General features: G+C 30.3%; 2 protein-coding genes across 3 annotated transcripts in view; one reads left to right on the top strand and one right to left on the bottom strand.

Moving 5' to 3' along the window:
• Positions 1 to 21607, bottom strand: part of Gyc32E (Guanylyl cyclase at 32E) — an 89241-nt gene that overhangs the window by 38329 nt on the left and 29305 nt on the right. The window contains exon 2 of one of the 2 annotated variants that reach the window (XM_081993151.1): positions 10092 to 10153. The exons of the other annotated variant lie outside the window; for it this stretch is intronic. The gene's annotated coding sequence lies outside the window, so the exon portion shown is untranslated. The remainder of the gene's footprint in view (positions 1 to 10091; positions 10154 to 21607) is intronic. 2 annotated transcript variants of the gene reach the window in all.
• The window catches only part of LOC145738445 (gustatory and odorant receptor 22-like), a 45975-nt gene continuing 40274 nt past the window's right edge, over positions 15907 to 21607 (top strand). Inside the window, exon 1 of the mRNA XM_081993306.1 lies at positions 15907 to 16943. The gene's annotated coding sequence lies outside the window, so the exon portion shown is untranslated. The remainder of the gene's footprint in view (positions 16944 to 21607) is intronic.

Here is a 21607-nt window from a genome sequence, read left to right as displayed (position 1 = left end):
TTTCAAAAATATATTTGACAGTAACATGTTTTTTAGTCACCCAGTACACAGTATTTATTAAGAAAATCATTTGTTTCATATTTTTTATTTTATTATAATTTTGTGTTTCTGGTATAATATTCTTTTTACACACAGCATTAATAACAATAAAAGTTCTTTTTTATTTAGCTTGACCAGTGAGATAAATCAAACAACTTTATAAAAAAAAAACGTTTTATTTCATATTTAATATGGCGTTCTATTACTATTCTGTCACAATTAGAACAATTGATACTTTTGGCATTTCCAAAATGATACTAAAAGACTCTGGCGTTTCTAAAGAAATTCTACAACGTTCTGGCAATTTTCAAAAAATTTTTGAAGGTATACGATACTTGCATTAACCTCTGGAAGTTTAACTTTTCAGTAGTATTTAGAAACTTCTGGCATTTCCGAAATAATTCTAAAGCAGTGATTTAATTATAAAACATTTTTCCATTACACTCAAATTTAGGACAATCAAATTTCAGCTCAAACCACAATGCCGCTGTAGCTGCCCCAGTTTAATTCATGTCGCGACTGGAATGATCGTTAATAACTAGCGTAAAACTGACCTAAAACCACCAGACACCATTGTTCGAATTTGAAAGCCAAATGTTCGACAACGTTCTACAGCCCGTCGAAAACCACGTTTTGTAATAGTCTCGGAAATTAATTATTAAAAGGGTTCTCTCGAAACTCGAAACGATCCTTGACTGAAATACTTAGTAGGTATACGGGTTTTTTATACTGAAGAGATGCATTGTAATAATTATTTAGGTTTAAGTTTAATAAACAAAATTTTTTTTCACAAAAGTACTTTCTAACAGGTAACGATAAAATCTGTGCTCAACGTGTAGTTGGTAAAATAAATTTTAATAGTATGAAAAATTATTGTTAGTTGCATGAGAAAAATATACTGAAACCTTACAGTTTTCATCAAGTTGGACATTTTAAATGATCAACATTGCACATGTCTAAAATTTAAAGTATATATTTATAATTTTCCAATATTTTATTTGGTTTTCACTCTTATTAAAGAAAGACTTTTTTCTCTATAAATAAATTTGTACATAACGTCCTTTCAGGACAAGAATTTAATTAATATTTAGGCTAACGCTTTTTTAACAAAATAAAATGTGTAAAGATGTCTGGTATTAAGAGACTTGCGAAGAATCTTAGAACGAAATTACATACAGGTTGTTTGATATGAATATCAAAAGTTGGTATGTATTTTCAGTTAATCAGGCAACATTGCAAAATGAAAATAGAGTTAGAATTAGACTAATCCTATTGAATACAAATAAAGGGAATATTTACATCCTCAACAAGACGGTTATTTGGATCAAATCAATAACTTAGCTTTTCTTTGCTTGAAACTCAACCTCTTTTTTTTTTAAAGGAATCTCAAACTCGTATGCTTTTGTCGCCTTTCTCGACGATAATGAATATAATATTTTATATGATAAATACACTAGTGTCACCTTTTGAATAGCAAACAATAGCGTAGATATAATATATCTCGAGAGGAAAGCGCCGTTTAATCCATAAGCGATTTGCAACACGTCTGCAAAGAGTGAGATGCTTTCCTTCTGGATTAATCTCTCTTATCTTTTGGTATACAGTGTGACAATAAACTGTGGAGCTAATTCAGTTTTGAGGTAAATATTGACTTTTAAAGAAAATTTAAATTTATGTAGTCAAAATCAGAATGATGATAATCTGACATTCAGTTAAATATTTTAGTAAGTTTTCATCAGAGAAACTATTTTACGAATAAAAGAACATAGTTTAATAACTCGAAATAAATAGACATCAATTCATTTAACTAAATATTGAAAATGTTTACTAAAAACATTTTTTATTTTTTACTTTTTTAGTTGCTCACAAATAAAAAATAGCTTATTATATATATTTATAATATGAAGATTTCAGTAATAAATTTAATTGAAAACGCTGCAATACGTATCAAATAGTAAATCAACAAATATCAGTCGTCAGTTGTAACATTAACCATATTGGCAATAAATCAATCGAGAAACACGTGACTTTGACTGATATCCGTCATCTTTACTTGACACAGTGTCAAATGACGTTATTATGGCTTTATATAAAAGTGTGTATCATAACCTAACCAGTTATGAAAATAATTAGTTAATTCTTCTGATATTGATTGTAAATTTTGGTGAAAAGTTTTAGTAAATCCAATAAAATAAAAACAGATAAAAACCTACAAAACGACTAATTATGCAAATAATGCAAAATTCTATTTTCCCAACAAGTCAGACAGAAAACCCAACTAGAAACAAAGAAAAAATTCAGAAAACTATACTGCTTCTAATTCACAAATTAGAATATTGATGTTTTTATGCTTGTGAATTCTCTCACAAAATCAGTCTTTTACAATTATACTCTAAAGTGTACTTACAGTTACCAAAAGTTATTTTGCTTTTAACATCTAACTCACTCCACAAATGAAAAGAAAAATCAATTAAAATTCAATTTTAAACTAGAAACTTTTTCTTTCTTTTATAGGAAAAGAGTTTTGAGGTTTTTTAGATACACATTACATCCTAACTACAGTTCTTGTTTACTTCCTAAACTAGTTACAAGAGCTTTATTGTATAGTATATTAGTTAAAGTTTGCACCTGCAAAATAAAATAGATATTTCTCAGAGAAGTTAGCAAAATAAGCCTAAATCGTTATATCTACAGTGTGTTTCACGTTAGATGGGTCATATTTTAGAACTTAATCAGAAATAAGTTTGCTATATGAACTATGGTCAAAAGTTGCTTCATCATTTCACATTTTATCGAATAATAAGCAGATTATTGAGTTTCAGACATTATTACTCGAAAATGAAACGCTGTACCTAAAAGTGACAAGAAAGCTTTTTCTCTTATTTTTTTAAATTTTTTTTATTTGAACTTGACTACCCTGTATATCCGTAACGTAAGAAGAGCAAGACAGCAAACTTGGGTTATATTCTGATTCTCTATCAAGTCTAGAATTATGACGCTATTATCGTAAAATACCCTGTATATTATTACTTAATAATACATACATATTTTTGCACTAAAGCGCGAAATGTTGCCTCTCTGAATGAAGGGCTGTTAAAAAGTTTAAATTTTCTTCCCGAGAAAATTCCAATTATCTTTTAACGCATGTACACTTGAAATTACCGTTTCCATGACATTCAAAACAGATTTTAGTCCAATTTAATTTTTAACAAGGCACTCCAACGCTACTGGTTTTATTCTGAATTTAAAATACAAAGAAAAAGGAGTTCAAAATAATATAAACGGCATTGTGCAAATAAGCATGTAGACAAACCTCCACATTTTATTATTGGTTGAAACATTGTTAAAAGTTTATTGTTTTTAGTTATAATGTCAAGAATTTTTTGGTTACTTCTATTACACAATAACCACAACTAAATTCACTGCCGGAAAGCTGCTTATTATCCCCCAGGTACAGTAACTGTTTCAAAAGTTTGAAAACAGTTCCAGTAGCATTGTTAACAACCTGCACGTGTGCTACTCTCACCTAATACGAGACACGTTGATGGATTACTAGATAAAATATTTATAAAAAGAGAGCAATTCGCTAGTCTAGAAATGTTTAATTTATTACGACACAAAATGGACCCGTTTCAGCACAGTTCAACATATAACTTCAGAAGACACAGATCAAAGAATCAAATTAAATGTTTCGTTCATTTCTCTGGGATTCGGCGAATTTTACCCACCTATTACACCGGCTTTTCCGACTGAATTTTAGGTTCAAAGTGTTTGAAACGTACAAAGTTAGATATTATGTTCCAGTGCAGTTGAATTCCCGCTGCAAAAGGTTAATTCATTGATCCGTTTTAAATCAAAATTGCTCTAGTCCCTCTCAGTTGGTATAAACGAAAATAAACCTTGAAAAGTCAAGGAATGCAATATAATAAATCGTACCAATGGGAAACCACAAATTTCCTTATCGTAAACTTGGCAAAGAAGAGCAAGTGAACTAAGAAAAGCCAACAATATCTTAGAGTTTTATGTTTTGTATGTCATAAACATTTAGATTTATTCTGTTTAATTTAGGATTGGAAATGGAAGATTTATAATGGAATTGTTATAATAACAATATGTACTATTTTTAAAGGGGTTAATAGAAAACGACCAATTATTTACAATGTTTGTTAGAGGAAATATTGTGGACTGTTACTAGGTTATTTAAAAATTTTAAACCAACATCAAATTTGCGAATGTAAACAGATCCCTTCAATTAAACCGTTTGTGGACATTTAATTTGAAAAGCTTAAATTAGGTTAACAAGTTTTAGCTTACCAATTGAAACTGGTTAGTATTTTTAAGAGGAGGTTTTACTTGATCGGTTGCCATGCTAATTTTGCGAATTGCAGAGGTTTTTTTATTTTATACATTATTTGGCAACCCAACCTCATGTTGGTTTGAGTTGTTTCATTATCTATCTTAGTTTTCTCTGTTTTTGGCTCAAAAACAGTTGAAAAAAATTCATAATTGACTTTTCGATTAGACGCTGTACTTCTGGTTATGGAGCTTTTTAAAGATGTAACTGGCAAAATACAAAAAATTGAGATAGTCATTTTATAATAGAGGTACTTACATAATTACTAACGCTGGGTTTACCCAAATTTTTAGTCGTAGTCGTAATCATAAACTTAAATTTTGTCCATAAACACACATAGTTTACTTTTGTTCACAATGTGTTGTTATGAACAATAATTAAGTTTATGATTACGACTATGAGTAAAAAATTGTAATACGACTTTGGGTATCAGATATCATTGCGGATTCTACAACAATTATTTAAAAAAGTGTACTTTTTTGCACGATTTTATAAAAAAAAAATATAATTCAATTAAAAAATGTTTCTTCAAGTACCCCCATAAAAAAATCAATAAATGTTAGATTTGGAGATCTGAGAGGCCATTCAACGAGTTCTCCTCTTCCAATCCATCTGCCTGGAAATACATCAGAGTAGCAAGCCCAGAACTACTTTTTTCTGAAAAATAAAAAAATATTGAAGAAGAAAGAAAATTGGTTTTACTACGCTACTCAGTCACCAACAATTCTTCATTCTTGCTCAATAATTATTTTTTGGACCCTGAGTTTGATCTCCCAGTCATCCAGTGTGGATTCTGGTCTGCACAATAACGACAATTCTGACCATTTAACCTTTCATACCTTACTCACCACATCACTCTTTGTTTACAACATATCTGTCCAGTAAATTAATCATTTAGTCGTAGAATTCAAATGTTTTTTTTGGATTATAAATTTCATGGTGACATGTCATCAATTCTTCATTGAATTTATTTGATATGACATTTTCATTGCATTGATTGATGATACATTTTTCTTAAATGACCAAACTGTATTTGTTCTTGTGTGTCTTGTTATCTCCGTAACCAACTATGATTAAAATTTGAATCTTTTGAAGTACAGTATTTTGGTAGAAAACAGGTAATTTTTTTTAAGTTTTAAGTATCTCCACTCAAAACGATGTTAATATTTTTATGTTTTTATTAAACTTTAGTGTACTTTATTTACATATTTTAGGTCACTTTGTGATTTACCATGGAAAGGACACTTTATTGTGCTGCTTGATAATGTTCCGTAGTCAATAGAGATGCTAAGTACCTGACAATTTTAAATCTAGTAGTTTCATGATGTTTAAATTAGCAAAAAAAAGAAGAATAACAGCTAAAAGTTATCGTGATTTTACACTTAAAATTTGAACCTTAAATGCAATTTTCTGAGTGTTCTTAATACTTTAGCTAATTAGTAATCACAGCTTGTCGATTAATTATTCTAGTTTGGTCCGAAAACCGTCAGATAATTTACAGCATTATAACTCCTTTACTACCCACACTGCTCTAACAACAGAAGCAATCAATCACATAGTATTCTAAACAGTATTGAACCAAAGCTAAAAACCTTGTTTCTAACTGTTGCAACAGAGTTCTTAAGAATTCAAACCGAATATAAAGTGATTTTGGTTGTTAGGTCCATCACCTCTGGGGAACTTAACTTCAACAAGGATCTTGTAAGGAAAGTTCTAATTAAGATCATTAAACAAACAAGTTTAGGTTAAAGTTACTTCAAATTAATTAAGGCAGTACAAACTTGAAGCAAAACATTTTAAAGTCTTTTGCTATTGTAATTTAAATTAAGTAAGGTTACAGTAAACTTTTTGATTGTTTAGTAGAAAAATATGGCAAAAAATAAGAGTTTGTAACATTGTAACAAAAAGAGAAATGATTTGAATTTCACAAATAAAGAAGCAAACATGTCATTCAGAACATTTGCTTTTATATTACATCTTTACGTCATTCTATATTACATTGATTTTTAAGATAATAAATTCTTTCATACCAATAAAAAAATGTGTCAAAGAAAAGAATTGAATAACTTTTAGAAGCTTTTAAAGAAATTGCATTTCTTCACGTCGACGTACTAATATAATTCATTTTTATTTTGATAAGGAATTTATCTATTTGAAGCTCTCGAGTAAGAATATTTGCAACTCGAGGACCTTCATGCATGAAGTTGTTTTATTTAGGAAATGCGATATCGTTTTCCTCTAGTTTTAAGGAATAAACCTTGAACAGTTCAGGTAAATAAAATTGTAAATGGTACGGAACTATCAAATGGTTTGAAAAAATCTACATTTTCCTTAAATGTCCTGGGAATCATTAAACGACTTATTACTATTTTAGAATTGTTGCCATTACTTTACTATAGTATACAACAATGATTAATTTAATGCAATAAGTATGTCATTCCTGTATGTATTATGTAGGTATACTGAAATCCTTGGGATCAGGAAGTCTATAAACAAACTATCTTTAAAACAACCTAGATTTTTGTTTTCTTAATTTGACTAAATAAAAAATACTTGTGTACTGTGTTTAACAAAAAGAAACTCTATATTAATGTTTTCTAATAAAATTCTCTATATTCGGCCAGAAATTGTAGCCGCTCCAAATAGCTCTAGATAAGAGTTTTCCGATAAAATAGCCCCGACAAAGTGGCACAGATACAAAAACGCCAGACCGAAAAAAGCCCGTTTCAAGAGCCTTTTTGAAGGAAGTGGTATAAGAAATAAGTGGGATAAGTATCCTAAACATCGACATATTGGCAGAGTGTGTCCAATTTGTAATTTTAAGGAACGTTGCAGATGCCTTCAAATATAAGAAGAAATGAATTTCATCAAACTATAAGAATGTATTGCATTCATGCAATCAAGTGTTTATTATGCAAAGATGACTGCTTCTCATAGATTAACCTCATCCTAAAGTTGCATTTATGTGTTTAAAATTATAAATCGATCAAAAAACATACCATAATCAGTATAATCGTTCAGCTTTTCATCCTCCAATTCAGCCTATCAATTTCTGACAATTTTTATGTTATTTTTATCAATCTTTCTATCTAATTGTTATTAAATACATATATACAATTAATATGGCTTTTTTTTTCCATTACATTGTTAAGTCAACTTTGACTTTTTATGTATGTCTTTGCAAAAAAATGTTTTCTGAAAATAGTTGAAAACAAATTTCAGAAATATACTAATTTGAAAGTCAAATATGGTATTGAAAAACTTTAAAAAAAAACTACAAATCGCTAAACTTATTGATGGGCGATTAAAGGGCGAATCATTTTTACCTTATAACCAGTAAACCTTACATTTCACTAAAAGAACTTTGTTTCTTACATTCCTACTGTAAAAAGCACAAAAAAAAACCCATTGAATATTCCAATTCAGCTTCATACGATGTTAGTGTAATCCGATTATTTGAGTAAAGATTGAGACGACAGAGCTGTAATATTTGCAACGTTATGCAAATTTTAAATCTGTTTTTGAATACGTGATCTGCTTCAGGAGCAATATCAGTACGTTGACTTACGACGTGCCTTTTAAAAATGTAATTGGTAAGAAATAAAATAATTTTTCAATGAGTGTTAAATAATATGGTCAGTAGTGAGTAATGGCTTATTACCGGTGAGTAATTGCAAAACATATGAATAAGATGTAAAATTACTATTATGGTATGGCCCAGTTCACTTGAAGTGTTTTTGACAAACCAATATTACACTCAGAATGCAGAAATTTTAGATTGTAATTTAAATGTTAATAAAGTATAATTTTGCCTATTTTTTCTAACCTTTGAAATTGTGACAGCAAATACCGTTGCAATTGTGATTTGTGTCAAGCAAGTTTGATTGCCAAAAGTGACGTTCATTTTTAGTTATTATTCTATATATCTACTTTAGATTATTTATTAACTACGGCTCTGCAAAATATTCATGCAGATATCAAAAATCGTTTTAATTTTTATTTTGAATATTAGCAAGGTTTATTTTTGCTTTTAAACATAATAACTGCTACGAAAAATCCATTACAAAGGCGATTTTGTTGACGCGAATTCAGATCTAAATAATAGTTTTCTTTATTAATCAAGCACCACTATTTTTTGATTAAATAAACTATGTTACTGTTTTAGCTTTGTTTTTTGTAAAACATCGAAATGTCGATACGAAGTTATTGAAAATCGTGTTTGTGTTAAGTCCTATTATTTTTAGTTTCACATTTGTAAATGTAGGTTGAATTCTAGGATTCTAATATCCAAGATAACCTAAAACCAAAAATAATTTAAAAACTTGCTTAAACCAACTATAAGAGTCATTTGCAAAATATACATATAAAAATTGAATACTGCAGTGCACAATTCATGTTGCTCGTTGAGTTTGATCTTAAAAAGAAAATAAGAGTAGTAATAAAAAAATAAAATATGTAAAATAATAGAACAACTCTTTCTATACCAATTTTTTTCCTTACCATAAAATAATAATTATTGTTAATTGTTGTCAGTTGGGTAATCAACAAATGTAACTTACTTTAAACTGCATAATTCTAAAATGTATACTTTCCAAAACATGACATTAATTTTAATCCAAGTTAGACACCGATTTCACAATCAATAAATTACTATTCATTATTGTTTGTCAAATCAATGCCAATTACATTTACCGATCTAAAATTTTACGTAACTATGTCCATCAGTAATTATGTTATTCTTTTACAAAACAGTTACAGCTGAACCAATATCAATGAATAGTGTAAATTAGTTGGTATTAACATTTTCATATAGCAAGATTTATGATTGCAATTTTAATAGCCAAAATTGATTTTCCTGCCTCTGCCTTAATGGATCGTAAACAGAATGGCTTTTCCATCAACGACCATAAATCACATATAATTTCACAGACAGACAGATTTTCGGTTAAGTTATATTTCCGGTTTTCCTTCATTAGGTTATTAATCGCTTTAATAAAATATACACTGTGTGATAGTCGTATATAAAATTTTGATTTCAATATTGTTTCTATTACTACATTATAAACAGGGTATTGCAATACACTCAAATAAATTGGTTGTTAAAAAGTCTCAGCCACTCATGTTGAAAATTCAGTTTTAATAGTAATAATAGTACAACTTAATTAGAACTGCCATCGCATTCACGTTTTCCACATATCGTAGGAAGTATTCACCCATTCTAACTGCTTCCCACGATTACCTTGCCAATATATTGAGAAGATTCTTAACGAGAATATCATACACATCTTTAGAAATTTCACTAATAATAAATTTGCATGGGTGGCGTTTTGTAAGAACTTAGATTTTTCTATAAAACAGGAATATTTTTTTGTTCCTGTACATTAATTTCAAACTTTGAGAATCAATATTACAGCAGATGGTCTAGTGAAAACTTTATTAAATGGTGCAGTAAAAACATGTTTTTCTGACCCTGAATACAATGGAAATCATATCGTAAGCTGTACGCTTCAACAGGCCCTTTAAAATTTCCACAAATAATAATGAAGAAGTTTTTCACTTTGTTGAACGTATTTTATTTGAAACTCGAGTAAAACGATTTAGATTTCACAAGCACGAACAATTCTCTGATTTTAAGGTTACGCAAATACGAATTTTATTCGAGTTTACGGCTTAAATCAAGGATGATAAATGTACTTACCGAAGGTCGTCTAGTCTCGATTATCCCGATTTTCAATGTCTATTGACGACTTAGTTTACAAGCTGAAAATAAAAATAAAGCTGAAGAATTTAATTTTTTAATGATGTGGCAACAAATTAACAGCTTGGCGGCCAAGAGAGTGCAAAAGAAGTGTTGTCAGATCTCAAAAAAGATGGCGTGACGACATCCAGAAAATTGCTGGGAAAAACTGGATGAGAACTGCTATGGACACGCTGATAAGAAGAAGAAGAAGACTAATTCATGAATAATTTAGATTAGTCAGTGATTTTTAGATTGCGTCATAGTTTTTTTGTGTTTATTCATATCAATTGTGGTTCTGTGTTGACTGTGATTGTACGAAGAAGACTACGTTAATATTAATAGTAATTGAGGATAATTATATTCTGTTATAAAGTGGAGTAAACATAACCAATGTACGGGGTATCTAAATAATAGCCTTTTTGAGCTTTGTTGAAGAAATCATTATTCGTAAAAAAGGAACCGAAATGTGCAATTTTAAAAAAGTCCACATCTCCATAATTTTTAGTACTATGGTAACCTGGAAAATAATTGAGTTTTTTGAAAATAATTTTTTTTTGAGAAAAATTCAAACGTGTTTTAAATGGCATTTTATTAAGGCCATGCTTATGCAACATTTCTCCCATTTGACCAAAATTGTATCTAACCGTTTTAAAGATCCCCATGGACTCACTCTCCTTATTCTGAACACTAGAATGGCAATATTAGATAATTTTTTGACACTATGTTTTTTGACGCCGAATAATTCGGTTATTTGACCACCATGGACAAGAGATAGTCAGGACTCAGATGTCTCCAAAAATATGCTTGGATGAGATTGGCTTGGATACAGGTGGTCAACCCATTTAGATAAGGTCAATGACATAGATGACAAGCATGACCCAGGCATTTTTAATTTTTTTCATCTCGTTTACCAGGCTTCTTTCTAATCATGGAAGAACTATCCCAGAAACTGGAAAATACAAAAAATATACCTTTACAAACCTTTTTAAATGAACAGCAAATTTAGAGGCAAAATCTACAATGATTGTTCTAAAGCCAGTTCCACAATCACTTTATAACGCTATTCCACAGGCATTAATTAACCTATAAATATGTCAAAAGTTTAAACACTTCTAAGTAATGGGAGCATTCACCGTTTAAATTCTAAATGGTGCTATTCTATTAAGGGTAATTTCTACAGTTTTTCTGCTATATTTTTGAAATATAATTAGCGATTTTCTTAAATCTATGTTCATTGTATACAACTTTAAAAACTAATAAAAAGTTATGAATAAAGCCGTTCTTTAATAAATTTGATTTTTTCTTTGAGAAAAAAAACGCTGTTTTAGTAACCAAACCAAATTTGGCAACAGTATCCCGAAAAGTTATCTTGACAACTTTTGATTAATTTTACAGAACTTTCTTACTTACCTAACTTTTACAGTTTATAAACTAGCAATTACAAGCCCAATTAGACCACCCTGTATATCTAATCATCAGTAAAAACCTTCGACGCCACGAAGTAACTTTTCGCAGTCAACATTGCAGTTATTAAGCACTTTAATTCCGATTTAAGCTAACTTTTTCTTTTTCATCAAAGTTTGAAACTTTCTATTAGCCAAGCTATGCTAGGGAAAAATTATTTCCAATTTTTCTTAGGCAACTTATAAAATGATTATAAACTAATTATAGTAGTTTGCGATATGAAGTTCTGAGAAAGGCAACTAGATTGAACAATTAGCAACAAATAAATAAAAAATAAGATTTAGTTAGCATTTGTAAAACTCACTTTAACAATTATTTATAAAAGATAAAAAAGAAGAGAAGTTAATTGTCAAATGAACAGTGTTACATGTCAACTTCACTTAAAAGCAAATGCAAATTGATGCAATTAGCAATAATTAACAGTAGGGATTCATGGCTTGACTTAATTTACTCTTAACTTGAGGTACTTAAGTTATCTAGTCTAAAGTCTAGTAGTTTTCTGTCAAAAGTACTTGAAAATCAAATTTGAAAACTATACTTGATCACATCATTTACGTACTAAATAAATAATAATATTTTTGCAAAATTGCAGAAATAGATAAATAAACAAAGTTTGGCATAAAAAAAACATTTTTTGGTATGTAGGTACAACAATTTGAGCAAAGTGCAACGAAATAGCCCGTTTTCAATTACACTTTTTGGTTAATATGCTGTGTATACTCAATTTAGTTAAAGAAACTCTTTTCTCTCTTAGAACACAAAAATAATGTTAAGATTAAATAATGTCAAGGTAAAATACCATATAATTATGGTAATTTCATATCCATAAGTGTTTCCTGAACTGTTAATAAAGACAGTTCAAACAGAAAAAATACTAAGTAAATATTGTGGAGAAAAATATGAGAAAGGGCTAATTACTCACGAGGATGCGTCTTTGTTTCTTAGCTTTTATCTTACAGCACCTTTTTCCGTCAAGTATTAAGTAGTTTAAAAAAACTTGATATTAAGTCAAACTTTGCAATAAAAAAGTAAAGTCAAGCACCTATTTCTCAAGTATTTACGTTTTCAAATGTATGATGAATTCCTAATTAACCGCTATGAAGTATTAAAAGTTGTACAAAGTCTTTAGTGCTTTAGAGTTTTTATGCATGTTGTTCAGGGAGAAAACAGCAACGCTAGTTGGACATTTTCCAGCTAAATCGATGATTTAGGAACGTCGAAAACTGGGTTACAGCATAATCTAAATACATACAGAATGCGACTATAAAGCTTTTTCACTGATGCCAAGGATGAATCAGCTGGATTGGCGTCGAACATTTTCCAGATAGGCGCAGCAAAATTGATGACCGTAGTTGGACAGTTGTTTCTGATTTTCTTTAAGAAATTTTCAGATTTTTTTTAGTTGTCACTAATCTTAATTATTACATTATTTATTGTCCAACACAAAAACTTCATGTTTAGTCTGATGATGCCTTTGTTAGGCAAAACTCGAGTAAAATACTTATCCAATTTATATTAAGCCTTTGTCCTGTGTTTTCTACAAAACCAACGGCGACAATAACTTCTCTTACAACATGAAGAAAAAGGTTAAACAAATCGTGTGCAAATTCCTGATGCAAGTGTTTTATCCCAAGAGATTCACTACGTCGAATTGAAAAATACGTTTTTATATTAAGACCTGGCGTGGTTTTCTAAGGCCATGAAGTAAAAGATTGCACGTGCCTAGAAAAATAAATGTTTTCCCTTTTGGAAATTCACAAAGAAAGGCCAATGACAGGTAAGAGGGCAAAATGTGTCTCTTGCTCTATTTCGAACTTCAACCAGTTTTAACTTTTGTAACATCAATAAATCTTTAAAGGAGTTCAAGACTTTTTGAAATTGATATGTTTATAAATTGATGTCCACACGTGCAATTTTTTAGTAAAAACCTTGAAAAGTTGATAATACGTATTGTGTATCTCATTTATATTCTAAAGACTACAGTCATCTACTTTGACCAGAGTTTTCTCAAAAATTTTCATGCTTATCAATTGAACCTGAATAACTCTCTTAATTCGCTGTCATGGTTTCGACTTTTGTATGTCAATGAATATTATTAATCCAACTTAGTTGTAAAATATACTATTTTAATTTTCTGCAAAGTTAAAAGAAAGGAAAGAAAGAAAAGTTTTATGTGTGAGTGATAATAGTAAAGAATAGTACATTCTTCACCAAGCGTATAATGATCATACAGTGAGTATTATTCACTCAGATTTTTTCATTGTCACGAATATTGCCCCATACATGTAAGGTGTTAACAATTGTTATGGGGAGTTGATAATGGAATAAGGATAATTTGATTGACCTACAACAGTGATTTCCAATTTGAAACCCACTGAGGGTGCAATTGATATCATTAATTGAATTAAAAATCACTTTCAAAAGAGTATATTATTTGATAGTCGTAAATAAAACATAAATATAAAAATTAAGACTATTAAAGTTTTTTATCATTTTCGCTACCATCAAAACTTTGATTTCCTCAAAAAGCAAGAATTTCGATTTGTTTTATCCAATCTAATTTAAACTTTTCAATTCACTTCCTGTGTGTATCCGATGTCACAAACACGCCTGTAACTTAGGAACTCAGGATGATTTGACTTTAACACGATCGTTTTCTTTGGCATCCATCCATCCATTCCATTGCTACCTTATCAACCGTAAAAAAGATAAAATTAAGTGAATCTGATGAATTTTGAACAGTTCAATCCAGAGCAAGGCCATGCCAAACTGGGTTGAGAAAGTTTAAATTACTTTTACCTATACTTGGCAAACAAAATTACTCGCATTGTCTTTGATCTAAATTAAAATATTTGTTTCGAACACTATTTTTCCTACTCGAAAAAACTAAATCTAATCTTAATTAAGTGTATTTTATGTTTCATATCGTATACCTAATTGCAACAGTTTTCAAAATATTTATAGTTGATCAACAATTGGCCGTATCTGCTATAATAAGTACATCAGTTACTTATATCCGGGACACGTGGAGTAAATGTGTGTGGGGGTAAATGGGCTCGTAAACCATCGTCAAAATGAAGGTTTTAAATAAAAACGTTTTAATATTTAGGCATTAACCGAGCTATCACGTCCTACGTTTCAATGTTACATCATTAGTAATTTTATAAAAAGTTTTAAAAGAAAGTTAAAATAACTGGGAACAGTCAACTGTGACGTAATAAGAGACATTTCAATTTTATAATGTACGTGGTAGTAACACCCTGCCGGACGACCAACCAATCCGGCACGCGATATCAGAGGAGCTACAGGAAATAATGCGGAACCTCAACATCAGAAAAGCACCAGGATGGGACAAGATAGGAAACATCAGAAAATTTACGAGACGCGGGATAGCTGCCCTGTTGAATATTGTTAACGCAAAATACTTCGACTGAGGCACTTTCCTGCTGATTGGAAGAGAGCCGATGTTATCCTGTTCCCGATACCACAAAAGGACCCGCTGTTCCCCCAGAATTACCGGCCCATCAGCCTCCTGCCATCCTTGGTAAAAGTGGCAGAAGGTATCAACCTCAGGAGGCTAAACGAACAAGAAGAGGACCTGCACGTCATCCCCGACGAGCAATTTGGATTCCGGAGGACACTATTAACGGAACTCATACATCACAGAAGGGTTCCACAGGAAAGAAGCGACAGGGGCCGTGCTGCTAGACGTCTTCAAGGCCTTCGACAGGGTTTGGCACAGAGGACTTCTAATCAAGATGCTGGATGCCGGCTTTTCAGTCGTCCTGGTAAAACTAATTCGATATTTTCTTTCAGCTCGTCGCTTCCGAGTCAAAATCGACAGCGTCTACTCAAGTTATAGGGAAATGGAAGCAGGAGTGCAGCAAGGTGCTCGAATGATTGCTGCGCTCCGCTTGGCGTCCTGCATATTTTTCATATATTTTGCATATTTTAACATTATCTTACGTATTGCTACGTTTTCAAGCAGATTTTTATTTTCTCTTCTCTTAAAATTCTTCTTCTATAAAGTTTTAAGTTGAGTTTTCACGGAAATCGATAGACTTAAACATTCCTAATCATTTCCGTTTATTTGAGAATGTATGTGCGATAAGTGTCCTCTGTTCATTTCGGTTTATGTGTACCTTTGTCTAAAAACTTGGTGCCAATATTATGTAACTAATGCAGGGGATGGTGTGATGTGGTGGGCATAGTATTTTCATTTACACATATTTTTTTGAAGAATATTGGTTTGCAATGACTAAACCCTAAACTATCGATCATATTAAAATTAATAAATTTAATGTTAACGTATAATAGGTTATAGTAAAAAAATATAATTAATACTATCCGGTAACCCAATTAAACTTGACTAACGCACTTTAATATTTCATGAACGATACTAATTGAAACTAAACCTGTTTTCAACTTTATTGAATATAGGGAATAGAAAGCTCAATTTTTGCCAATTAATTCAGCCCATATTGCAAACACGGGTCAAAGGCAATTAATAAAGTAAGTATAATCCGTTTAACTAGCAATAATATTATTGTTGTGTGAATCACAAGTAAAAATTATATTAAGTTTAACATACTATAAACATCCAATTAAATAGGTACATTTTAAAAGAGAGCATACAATGTGTGACAAAAGTAGGAAAATCTTACAATGGCTCGAAAACTGTTTGTTCGAATTTTTTTAAATATTGAGAAAGAAGTTGGTAATGTTTTCAATGAGAAATACTCCAATTAGAATTATTTCAGTCTCTTTTAATTATTTCATTTAACTGACATTCAAAGTTAGAAATCATACAAAGTAAATTCGTAAAAGGTTTGCGAGATATTGTTAAGTTTTCTTATGTTATACGCTGTACAATGTTCAAGGATTGTTTATGTTAAGTGTTTTGTTGTGACGGTTGTTTTCTGTTTACAATAAAAATCAACAAATTTAAATAATGTTGTGCACTTAGCCATTAGCAAAATAGGTAATCAATCACTTACAGGACAGAAATGTGATATTTATATTTTTTTCTTTAAACAGATTATTAACATAATAAGTGTGGGTTTTCTAGACCGTTTAATTCACTAAAAAAATACATAAAACAGGATTAGAAGCTTACGTTGTAAACTCATTTATAAAAAAATTTTCTACGCTCGCCAGCAGTTTATCTTCTAGGTCATACTATTACAAGACAGTCGAGCTCTTGAAGGGTTTAATATTAATGTTTTACACCATTAGTGTTTTAAAATATGGATAAACTACGAAAAATACATTTTAGATGTAAATATTTGATAACTAACTTTACTGCTTATTTGTGATTTTTCTTATAGCTTAATCAAGTTTAATCAGGTGAGTAATTTGTATATTTCGTAGAACCCTGTAAGCTTATTAATTTGTGCATTACGCCCATTAGAGCTTAATTTCACAAAAAACTTTGTATCACTTTTCCTATCATTTGGCATATCTAATAAAATAGTTCTTTTCTGCTTCATTTTTTTTCTTATCAACCCACAAATCACTTTTTGACCCAAAAAAACAAACTATGAACCAGAGGCTAGTCCTGAAGAAAAAGACAATTTTCTCACCAATAACAAGAAAATAAATTTGATATAAACTGTACGATACTCTTAAAAACATAAAGATACTCGTATACCTCATTTTAATCACGTAAAGCTGTTATCTAGCTTTTCCAGCAAAAATGTTGACAAAAAATTTAATTTTGAGTTGAAGAGTGTTAAAAACGATATTAGGGTTAGAGGACGGTACCTAACTTTTGGTATTAAAGTCATTATTTTCTTTGGCAGATGACACGTCGTAAAATAGTCTCGGTAAATTAAATAGGGTCCACCATTTAAATTAAAAAATATATCTGATTCCCGGTTAATTTCGCCCTTTGTACATTTATCAGAGATCATCAGATCACAATTTTTAACATTTACATTAACATGCACTATAAACAGTTACATAAAGTATAACTGACTAGGATATAACGTTACAACGAATGAGCTTGATCCACTTAAATTACTTGTTTTTGCATTTCTAATAAAACCAAAACCAAACTGTTCGAACAATAAAATTATCAGTCAACAATTTTGGTACAATTACATTCAGCTATGGACTGCAAGCTTTTCTTGGCTTGGCTGAAGTTGCAAATTCCAAAATTTGCATTTAAATTTGCAGGCTTTGTTATACCGGAAGTGGTCTTTGTTACTGATGGAAGCATCAAAGAGATATATAAGCATAAATAACCATTACATCTAAGCTCATTCCTTAAACACTCCCCTGCAGCTATAAAGGCAATTCATTTTGTTTAGCACCTTTTAGCCCTTGTTTGAATCACTAATAAGTTTAGTACGTGATAATCTGTTTTCCAAAACGTTATTTAGTACAATGTGTAAATTGTGATTTTAGATCTAAAATTTAAATTTTCTGGCTTATTATCATTAGGTATTAATGTCCAGTTACTAAAAGTATCATTTTGAGTAACAAATAGTTTTTTGAATTTGAAAGAAGTCCACAAGTTTTTACTAGTTTCCTTAGGTTGTGACTTACTACGATTATAGTAGTTAATATACAGGGTGTCTAAAAAGTCTGGAATATTGCAAATATCTCGAAAACTGCTGATTTTATTTTTCTCAAAATTTGCGTCTTGTTATAGTAAATAACAGCGCATGACGTGAGGGTGAAATGAGGTTCGCAAGTATACAGGGTCAGTCACAAAGTATACCAACTTTCTTAATTCAAACCTAACACACTGTATATTACTTCAGATTTTAAGAGTACTCATAAAGGCCAATTCAACGATATACGATTTTTTTTTTTTTTTTTGTACCTACCTATAGCAATGATAGGTGTAACAATGACAGCTAACGTCAATATAATGTCAAATTAATTGGCAAATTTTCCTATTACTTAAAATGGTGTTTTTGAGTGAGAAGGAAAAGACTGACATCTTAAGTATCCTTCTCACTCAAAAACACCATTTTAAGTAATAGGAAAATTTGCCAATTAATTTAACATTATATTGACGTTAGCTGTCATTGTTACACCTATCATTGTTATAGGTAGGTACAAAAAAAAAAAAAAAAAAAATCGTATATCGTTGAATTGGCCTTTATAAGTACTCTTAAAATCTGAAGTAATATACAGTGTGTTAGGTTTGAATTAAGAAAGTTGGTATACTTTGTGACTGACCCTGTATACTTGCGAACCTCATTTCACCCTCACGTCATGCGCTGTTATTTACTATAACAAGACGCTAATTTTGAGAAAAATAAAATCAGCAGTTTTCGAGATATTTGCAATATTCCAGACTTTTTAGACACCCTGTACACAAAAATTTACCTTTACTAACTTTTGTATAAACGATAAAAATGATGTGCCACATCCAAATTTTCTTGAATAATATTCCAAATAATCTGATTAAGTAATATTAATATTAAGTAATAATAATTTTTTATACAGTACCTAGAGAGACAAGGTCCAGCCAAAAAATATGTAAAATGTCTCTTAAAAGGTTTTTTTCACAAATTGACTAAAAACATTTGTAAAAACTCTATACATTTTGCATGCAATTATCTTAAGAACTAATTACTGTTGAACCACCTTAAGAGATGATATTTTTGGTAATCCTTAGCTAACATTTTTTGGAATAAATCTACACCTCTCTACTAGCAAATTTAATCTGCTAATTTCCACTGTTCAGAAAAAAAAATAAATTAACAATCCAATCAAAATTCCAACAACATTTTGTAAATAGTTTAATATTTACGATCGTTACTGAACTGTAATACGACAGAGTACTTACACAGGAAGTGGTATTTCAGATACGATACGAGCTTATAAGTTTTAAATCCTTCTCTTGACGCTATAGTACATTTATTGATTTTTGGACCTAACAAGCTTGATAAGGTATAATTGAGTTGTATTATTGGTTTCAAAGCAAAACTTGCTAGAGAAGTTTCTTCGATAGCCAGTGGATCCAATAATCACGCAAATGGGCCTGTCCCACAATTTTTTTTTATTTCATAACTACGAAGACGGATTGAAAATACTATACCCGTATTTTTTTGTTTCAAAAAAAAAAAAGTCTAAATAGAAAAAAAATGATGATAAAAACTACATTAATCTCATGTTTAAAACGCCCGCCGCCGGTGACGTACTACACTATCAACCAATCAGCGACAAGAAGTGAAACAGTTGGCGTGCAACAGCCAATAAAATCGCCCAGAATTACGTACGTCACATGGGCGCCAAAACAGATCTTTTAAATTTAATGGACAAATTCAAACTAATGTAGGAACATTTACGACCATAATTTTTTCTTCAAGAATATGAAAAATTAGTTTTTTGATCCTATTCTTTCGATTCCAGTCATAAAATAAAAATTTATGATATGTGGGATAGGCCCATTGTTAATGACTTATCCTCTGCTTGAAGCTTTAATTGTTAAGCTAGGAACATCGTTTCAAAGCTCTTCTGTTAATTGATATGGAGGTATGGAATTTTCAAGATTATTCATAGAAGATCAAGAAAGGGCGAATTCTTCAGCAGACATGTCATTTTTTTCTTCATTTTTGCAGCATTGGTTTGTAAAGGGTTTTCTTCTCTTATGAAAATGTCTGACTGTATGATCAGTTTAAGACAGTTTCAATCTATATTAAAAACAAAAAACTATTCCAGGCTAATTAATTTATAAGAGTTTGAGCAGTAGCTTATTTACCACTTTCTTAATTTGCCGTCTCTTAACTTAAGGATAACAATAGCTTGACTCGCTGCAGCTTTGGAATTGAAAACTTTTCGAAAACATCAAAATTGCAATTTTTGTTAATTGAAAAGTCAGACAGGAACACTGTCGCCAATGTATTTAAACAATTCGAAAGTTACCAAAACCCATCATAAAGTTTTAAGACTAGTAAATAGCATTAAAGTTTACCGTGAAAGGGATTCGCTCAAGTTTTAAATGGCAATACCATAGACGAAAACAAACATTACTCAATTAACTTTAACGAGTCCTACTTGTTTCTGTTTACTTTCTACCTTCACCCTATAAGAATAAAGTTTTTTATTTAAAAGAAAGAAGCGTAACTGTTTAAAATGCGACGTATTTGTTTAATATTTGACACAAATTTGGTATCTAACCAATAAAAAATAAACAACAAATGTCATCCTATAAATTCTGATTCTAGAAAGTTAGAAGTTGATGTAGAAAATAAGTTGACATGGATGAGCGATTCTTAGACATGTTTAAATATGGCAACATTTTATCCTGAAATAAAAAAAATCTGTAACTTTTTAAATGTAATTCAATGTCATTTAGTTTTTTTCTGAAAAAAACAATTCAATTACAGTAATAACAACAAACACATATTAACAACAGAGGAGAGAATATTATTTCGTACATATTAATCTGAATTCCATTGTTATAACCCTTTAATCTCATCTGTCATGACAAACATAATATGTGTAGTGCACAAAGCCATATACAGGAGCTTATAAGCTTTATATCTTTATCGGGATGTACATACATCACAGTCTATATGTCATTCAGAAAAGAAGTTTTATGAGTTCACTGAGTGGCATTGTTGAGTTATAACGCTGTAAACAAAAAATCATTAATTATTGTCTTTCCGTTTCCAGACGTCCTTAAAATTTTTGTTACGAATGGATAAAAAAAATATGAATAGTGTCAGTTATACCATACACTGTGTGTAAAAAGTCTGGCAACCCTGAATTATTTGACAAAACATTCCACTTCCATGGAAAAACTACCGCAAACTCTCTACAGTGTGCCACAAATTCGCGGGTAAATATGCAATTTGGCGAAAATTCTGAATTTTGTAATTTTATAGTTGTCAATTAATAATGTTAATTTTGTTACAAGAAAGGTGGATTCATAGTTCTGTTTCCGTAACGTAAAACATAATTACATAAAACGAGAAACACAAAAAATGGCGGCTGTTGGAATATTGCGTTACTAAAGAAAAGAAGGAGAAAAACTCGTCTGGAAAAAA

This window comes from Ips typographus, linkage group LG1 (assembly GCF_016097725.1).
Source record: "Ips typographus isolate SLU linkage group LG1, UJ_Ityp_2.0, whole genome shotgun sequence".
In the NCBI taxonomy this organism is placed as follows: domain Eukaryota; kingdom Metazoa; phylum Arthropoda; class Insecta; order Coleoptera; family Curculionidae; genus Ips; species Ips typographus.
Note: the sequence above shows the minus strand (reverse complement) of the source record. Positions and strands in the feature narration are given on the sequence as shown.